Source organism: Triticum urartu, chromosome 7, assembly GCF_003073215.2.
Source record: "Triticum urartu cultivar G1812 chromosome 7, Tu2.1, whole genome shotgun sequence".
NCBI classification, from domain to species: Eukaryota; Viridiplantae; Streptophyta; class Magnoliopsida; order Poales; family Poaceae; genus Triticum; species Triticum urartu.
This window is the reverse complement of record NC_053028.1, coordinates 167,503,957-167,512,675: the sequence shown is the minus strand read 5'-3', so window position 1 is coordinate 167,512,675 and position 8,719 is coordinate 167,503,957.

The following is an 8,719-nucleotide window of genomic DNA, read 5'->3' as shown; positions in this document are numbered from 1 at the left end:
TCAAGATAAATATGCTACAGCACTCAAACATGGCAACAAAATACGTGGCAGGGATACACTCAAGATGCTTAACAAAAGACGAACACTGAGCTACGGCTAATTCACTCATTAACAGCTTCAAACAAGCATGTCAAAAGTGCAAATGATAACAGGTTTCAGACTTAGTGAAATAACAACAAATCAGGAATTTATCATCAAGAAGCAAATTTTAGGGCATGAAAACTACATGCTACAGGAACATAACATGGCAAAGCAAGGCATGGCATGAAGCTACTCAAAGCGCTTAACAAAAGTCCCTTAGTGACCTTGAGCCAAAAGGGATCAGAATACAATTGCAAGCATGTGAACATTGCAAAAACATAAACAGATCTCAGACTTAGTGAAAAACTGGAGCATGCAAAACAGTTAACGAGTAGGCATGTTTACGAGCTCGATGCACTCACTACAGAGTATGGCATGACAAACTAAGCATACACCCACCAAGAATAAATGACATAGGAGCTAGACATGGCAAGAACAACATCATAGCATGCACGAATCAATAGCAACATCCTCGGCAAAATCGCTAACAAGTCAACAATCTGCCAGGATTCACGATATAGCAAAAGTAGAGCTTGATTGACTCAAGCTAGGTGCTCCATAAATGCAAACAAAGACATGGATGGATAGAGCACCACAATGTTAACAAAACATCCTTACTGATCATCCTCAAAAAAGGCACGGGTCACTAGGAAACAACATGAACATATGGCATAACGACAAAACAGAACAAGGACTTAGTGAAAAACTAAGTCCCTGAAATCAGCATTACCGATTACGCTACTTTGTAAGCTTGTGCTAGTCACCACAAATATCACAAAAATACACGGCAAGCACCTCTGTAAAGATGGCATGGCATATAACAAAACACATGTAGGGCTCAGGATCATATCATGCACACATTAATCATGGCAAAAATGACAAATATCTATTTGATGAATCAGATCTGCCAAGTTTATCACATAGCCCTCCTCCAACAGCATTTCGGGCATCAAGATGAGCTCAAATGAAAAGGATGCAATGAGATGAAATGATGTACTCGTTGGGACGAACATTTTCATATGCTACACGCATGAATCGGAGCTACGCATCCAGAGTTATAGCATGATGAAAATGCACAAAAATTATTGGGAATGAGGCAAAATTCGACCGCCAAGTCCTCCTCAGATCCAGACCGGAGCGGTTCCCGAGGTTCGTCGGAGCTTTTGTCAGAAGATGTCGCCGCGGGCGCGGAGGCTCACCGGATCGGGGCCGGGAACGCGAGGATCCGGCACGGTGGAGGTGCGGGGCAGCGCCGGCGCCCCAGATCTGGCCGGAGACGGCCAAGGGCGGCGGGGCACCTACGTCCGGCGAGGAGGCTGGCATCGGCAGGCGGCGGAGCGGCAAAGGGTAGGCCGGCGCGGGCGCGGTTTGCCAGCGTGACGACGGCGCGGGGAAGAGGCGGAGCGGGGCGGCGGAACGACGAGCGGCGCCGGCGACATTGAGGCGGCGGCGAGCCGAGGTCGCCGGCTGGCGCGAGAGGAGGCTCAGGCAGCGCCCGCGGTTGGCGGCGGGGGGATGGGCCCGCGCGGGCCCGATCTGGGTTCCGTGGGCCGCGGCGGCGGCCACGTGGCGATCCCGGATTCGCTGAGGGGTGGTGCGGACATGTCCGGTGCGGTGGAGAAGTGTCTGGTGGCGCGAGGAGGACGAAGTTAGGGTTTCATTCGCGATTTTTGGGGAGGGGATCACATATTTATAGGTCGAGGGAGCTAGGAGAGTCCAAATGTGGTGTGGTTTTCGGCCACATGATCGTGATCGAACGACTGAGATGATGGAGGGGGTTTAGCTGGGCTTTGGGCCACTTTGGAGGGGTGTTGGGCTGCAACACACATGAGGCCTTTTCGGTCCCTCGGTTAACCGTTGGAGTATCAAACGAAGTCCAAATGGCACGAAACTTGACAGGCGGTCTACCGGTAGTAAATCAAGGCTGCATGACAATTCTTGGTCCAATCCGAAAAAATTTAACACCCGCACACGAAAAGAGGTAGAAAGGGACACGGGATGACATAGGAGCGCCGGATTGCAAAACGGATAATGGGGAAAATGCTCGGATGCATGAGACGAACATGTATGCAAATGAAATGCACATGATGACATGATATGCAATGCATGACATGCAAGAAAAGACAAGGCAAACAACAAGAATAACTGGAAGACACCTGGCACATCAGTCTCGGGGCGTTACAACAGTTACTTTAGAATCAACAATATAAGGTATGAACTTATCACAAGCAAATACAACTGCTAAAGATTCTTTTTCAGTAGTAGCATAATTTCTCTGGGCATTGTCCAAAGTCTTACTAGCATATTGGATAACATTTAATTTCTTATCAACCCTTTGTCCTAAAACAGCCCCTACAACATAATCACTAGCATCACACTTAATTTCAAAGGGTAAATTCCAATCAGGTGGCTGAACAATAGGTGCAGAAATCAAAGCTTTCTGAAGTATTTCAAATGCTTCTACACAATCATCATCGAAGATAAAAGGAATATCTTTTTGTAAGATATTAGTCAAAGGTCTGGAGATTTTAGAGAAGTCCTTAATGAACCTCCTATAAAATCTGGCATGACCAAGGAAACTTCTTATACCTTAATTGTCCTTAGGACATGACATCCTTTCAATAGCATCAACTTTAGCTTTATCAACTTCAATACCTCTTTCAGAAATTTTATGCCCCAAGACAATACCTTCATTAACCATAAAGTGGCACTTCTCCCAATTCAAGACAAGATTAGTTTCTTCACATCTCTGCAAAACTCAATCAAGGTTGCTTAAGAAATCATCAAAATAAGTTCCATATACAGAAAAATCATCCATGAATACCTCAACAATCTTTTCACAAAAGTTACAGAATATAGCAGTCATACATCTTTGAAAGGTAGCAGGTGCATTGCATAAACCAAAAGGCATGCGTCTATAAACCAAGGGGGTCTTTTCTTGATCCTCTTTTGACACAGGTATTTGAGAGAAACCAGAATAACCATCAAGAAAGCAAAAATGTGTATGTTTGGATAGTCTTTCTAGCATTTGATCAATAAAAGGTAAAGGGTAGTGATCCTTTTTAGTAGCTTTATTTAATTTGCGGAAATAAATTACCATTCTATAACCTGTAACAATTCTTTGTGGGATCAGTTCATCTTTATCATTAGGAACAACAGTAATATCTCCCTTCTTAGGGACACAATGGACATGACTTACCCACTGACTATCAGCAACGGGATAAATTATACCTGCCTCTAGAAGCTTTAGTATTTCTTTCTTACCACTTCTTTCATCTTATGATTTAACCTTCGTTGGTGATCAACAACCGGTTTCGCGTCTTTCTCCAATTTTATTTTGTGCTGGCATAGAGTGGGACTAATGCCCTTAAGATCATCAAGAGTATATCCAATAGCAGCACAGTGCTTCTTCAGAGTTTTCAATAATTTCTTTTCTTCATGCTCTGAAAGGTTAGCACTAATAATAATAGGATATATCTCTTTCTCATCAAGATAAGCATATTTAAGAGTATCAGGTGAAGGTTTAAGCTCAAACACGGGGTCACCCTTGGGTGAAGGGGGATCCCCTAAAATCTCAACAGGCAAGTTGTGTTTCAAAATAGGTCCCTGTTTAAAGAATACTTCATCTATTTCCCTTCTTTCATTCATAAACATATCATTTTCATGGTCTAGCAAATATTGTTCAAAAAGATCATTAGGAGGCATGGCAATAAAGGCAAGACCAATAATTTCATCTTTACTAGGCAATTCTTTGTCAAGGGGTTGTCTACGAAATTTAGCAAAATTAAACTCATGAGACATATCCCCCAAACCAATAGCAACCACATCCCTTTTGCAGTCTATCCTAGCATTAACAGTATTCAAGAAGGGCCTACCAAATATAATGGGACAAAAGTCATCTTGTGGGGAACCAAGAACAAGAAAATCAGCAGGGTATTTAACTTTCCCACACAAGACTTCAACATCTCTAAGAATCCCAACTGGTGAAATAGTGTTTCTATTGGCAAGTTTAATTGTAACATCAATCTATTCTATCTCAGCAGGTGCAATATCATGCATAATTTCTTTGTATAATGAATGAGGTATTGCACTTGCACTAGCACCCATATCACATAAGCCATGATAGCAATGATATCCTATTTTAACAAAAATAACAGGCATGCCTACAACAGGTCTATGCTTATTTTTAGTATCAGGTCTAGCAATTCTAGCAGCTTCATCACAGAAGTAAATAACATGCCCATCAATATTATCAGCCAAGAGATCTTTATCCATAGCAATATTATATTCAACTTTAATTTTCTCAGGGGGTGTAGGTGTTCTAGTGTTACTCTTACGAACCACAGTTGAAGCTTTAGCATGATCCTTTATTCTAACAGGGAAAGGTGGTTTCTCAATATAAGCAGTAGGAACAATAAGATCAACATTATAAGTGATAGTCTTTTGTTCAACTTTAGTAGGTTCAACTACTTTTACTTCAATGGGAGGATTATATTTAAACCAATTCTCCTTAGAGAGATCAACATGAGTATCAAAGGATTCACAAAAAGAAGCTACTATCTCAGAGTCAAGTCCATATTTAGGCTAAATTCACGAAAAACATCGGTATCCATAAAAGATTTAACACAATCAAACTTAGGTGTTATACCTGACTCCTTACCTTCATTGAGATCCCAATCTTCAGAGTTGCGTTTAACTCTTTCCAATAAATCCCATTTGAATTCAATAGTCTTCGTCATAAGAGATCCAGTACAAGAAGTATCGAGCATGGAGCGATTATTGAGAGAAAGCCGAGCATAAAAATTTTGAATAATAATTTCTCTTGTGAGCTCATGATTGGGGCATGAATATAACATTGACTTAAGCCTCCCCCAAGCTTGAGCGATGCTTTCTAAGCTGTAAAGCATGCTCACTAAACTATCAAGTAGTCATCATACCGAGCTTGTCAAACGTTCATAACGTTGGCATCTACTCCTACAATAGGTCTGTCACCTAGCGGTGCATCAAGGACATAATTCATCTATGCAGCAATGAGGATAATCCTCAGATCATGGACCCAGTTCACATCATTGATACTATCATCTTTCAACTTAGTTTTCTCTAGGAACATATCAAAAATAAAATAGGGAGCTAAACGCGAGCTATTGATCTACAACATAGATATGAAAATACTATCAGGACTAAGTTCATGATAAATTAAGTTCAATTAATCATATTACTTTAGAACTCCCACTTAGATAGACATCCCTCAAGTAATCTAAATGATTACATGATCCAAATCAACTAAACCATGTCCAATCATCACGTGAGATGGAGTAGTCTTTAATAGTGAACATGTCTATGTTGATCATATCTACTATATGATTCATGTTCGACCTTTCGGTCTCCAGTGTTCCAAGGCCATGTCTGTACATGCTAGGCTCGTCAAGTTTAACCCAAGTATTCTGCATGTGCAAAACTGTTTTGCACCCGTTATATGTGAACGTAGAACCTATCACACCTGATCATCACGTGGTGTCTCAGAACAAAGAACTGTCGCAACGGTGCATACTCAGGGAGAACACTTATACCTTGAAATTTTAGTAAGGGATCGTCTTATAATGCTACCGTCGTACTAAGAAAAATAAGGTGCAGAAAAGATAAACATCACATGCAATCAAAATATGTGACATGATATGGCCATCATCATCTTGTGCCTTTGATCTCCATCTCCAAAGCACTTTCATGATTTCCATCGTCACTGGCTTGACACCTTGATCTCCATCATAGCGTCGTTGTTGTCTCGCCAACTATTTCTTCTATAACTATCGCTAATGCATAGTGATAAAGTAAAGCAATTACATGGCGATTGCATTTTATACAATAAAGCGACAACCATAAGGCTCCTGCCAGTTGCCGATAACTTTTACAAAATGTGATCATCTCATACAACAACGTATATCACATCATGTCTTGACCATATCACATCACAACATGCCCTGCAAAAACAAGTTAGACGTCCTCTACTTTGTTGTTGCAAGTTTTACGTGGCTGCTATGGGCTTCTAGTAAGAACCATACTTACCTACACATCAAAACCACATCGGTTATTTATCAAGTTTGCTATTTTAACCTTCAACAAGGACTGGCCGCGGTCAAATTCAATTCAACTAAAGTTGGAGAAGCAAACACCCGCCAGCTACCTTTATGCAAAACTAGTTGCATGTCTGTCGGTGGAACCGGTCTCATGAACATGGTCATGTAAAGTTGGTCCGGGCCGCTTCATCCAACAATACAGATGAATCAAAATAAGACATTGGTGGTAAGAAGTATGATGATCACCACCCACAACTCTTTGTGTTCTACTCGTGCATATCATCTACGCATAGACCTGGCTCGGATTCCACAGTTGGGGAACGTAGCATGCAATTTCAAAAAAATTCCTACGCTCATGCAAGATCTATCTAGGACATGCATTGGAACGAGAGGGGTGAGTGTGTCCACGTACCCTCGTAGACCGAAAGCGTTTGACAACATGGTTGATGTAGTCGAACTTCTTCACATTCCGACCGATCAAGTACCGAACGTACGACACCTCCGAGTTCTGCACACGTTTAGCTCGATGACATCCCTCGAACTCTTGATCTAGAAAAGTGTCGAGGGAGAGTTCAGTCAACACGACGACATGGTGATGGTGATGGTGAAGTGATCTGCGCAGGGCTTTGCCTAAGCACTACGTGAATATGACCGGAGGCATAAACTGTGGAGGGGGGCGCCGCACACGGCTAACAATGTTTGTTGTATGTTCTAGTGGTGCCCCCATATATATAGGCTAGAGGGGAGGAGAGGAAGCCAAGGGGGTGCCCCAAGTAGGAGGAATCCTACTTGGGGTCCTCCCAATTCGGCCTCCCCCTTTCCTATTCCTATTCGGAGTAGGAAGGGAAGAGGGGGATGGGGGAATCCTATTCCCTTTTTCCTTTCCTTCTCCCCCTTTCCTTCTCCAATTTGGCCAGTCCATATGGGGGGGGGGCGCACCAGCCACAATTCCCCTCTTGGCCCATTAGGCCCATATAGCTTGCCCGAGGTTGCCCGAAACCCCTACTGGTGACCCGATACGTACCCGGTACCCCCACAGAACACTTCCGGTGTCCGAATACTATCATCCTATATGTATGAATCTTTACCTCTTGACCATTTCGAGACTCCTCGTCATGTCCGTGATCTCATTCGGGACTCCGAACAACATTCGGCCGCCAAATCACATAACTCATATAATACAAAATCATCATCGAACGTTAAGCGTGTGGACCCTACGTGTTGGGGATATGACTATCAGGTATGACCCGCCCAGGAGGGGCCGGGTCAATCACAATGACTGTTCATCCTAGAAGCCCAAGAGAGTATACCAGACGGTGGTTCATAGATAGGCCGGTAAGAGACCCAAGTCCAGAGACGGCTTAAGGCCCGTAAGTGTAAACCGCCATGTATGAGTAGACTTGTAATATAAGGCATGTAAGATACTCACCGGGCCGGACACGTTGTATGAGCCGGCCGGGACTGTGTAGGCCGTAGGGCGTCAACCTGTGTATATAAGGGGACGAACCGGAAGTGGCTTAGGGCAAGAAATGTCAAATCCAGAGCCAGGCAAAGCATGTTTCCTCCCTGGTAATCGAAACCCTAGAAATACCACCTCAACTAGAGTAGGCCTTTACCTTCACCGCAAGGGGCCGAACCAGTATAAACTCTCCGTGTCCCTTGTCCTGTTTAACCCCTTTAAGCTAACCTCGTCACAATGGCTCCACAACTAAGTCCTTCCGTGAGACATCTGTCGTGACACTTCCACGACAGTTGGCGCCCACCGTGGGGCCTGCGCATGGTGGTTTCGAGTTCTTAAAGGGCAGCTTCGAGGGGATCAAGGGATACGCTGTGGGCCGGATGACCAAGAGTTGTCGCGGCAAGCTCTACATCAACGATGCAAGCTGGGGCCCCGAGGCCGGCTCAATTGAGTACGGGTACCAGGTGCCCTTCGACAGAATCCACATCTTCATCGGCAAGATCGGCGAGCCGGGCCCTGAGCCGGACATCTGCACCGACATCATTGAGACGGCTTAGCATGCACGACCCGCCCCGGCTCAGCCAGCCGTAAGGCACGTCTTCGTTGGGTTCACCCATGGGGCTGAATTGGAAGGCTCTGTCTCTGGCGGTGAGACGGAGATCTGCTCTGATGATGAGACCACATGCGAGACCGATTCAATGTATCAGCTACAAGGCGGAAGGCTTGGGGGCTGTTCCAACGGCGAAAGTATTTTGGACCCCCGTGAGCCGCCAAACAGGGTGGCGATCTTCGTGGCTGGCACACAGCCGGTTCTTGGCTCGACACCTGCTATGGCTATAACTTCTAGAGCAGCTGCGATCACGGTAGCTGGGGCTGGCGGTTCAGCTCTTCCGCCGGTTCAAGTCTTAGCGGATATGTTGGATGCTCTGGCGACTGTGATGGAGGTTGAGGTAACCCCAGAAAACCAGGAGCAACAGAAGGCAGAAGTGGCTAAATTACATGATGAAATAGCGCAAGCTAAGGCAGACTTAGCAGCAGAGAACGCCAGGATGGTCATAGAACAAGCTGTTTTGGACGCCCAAGCACATCGGATTCAAGAAGAATC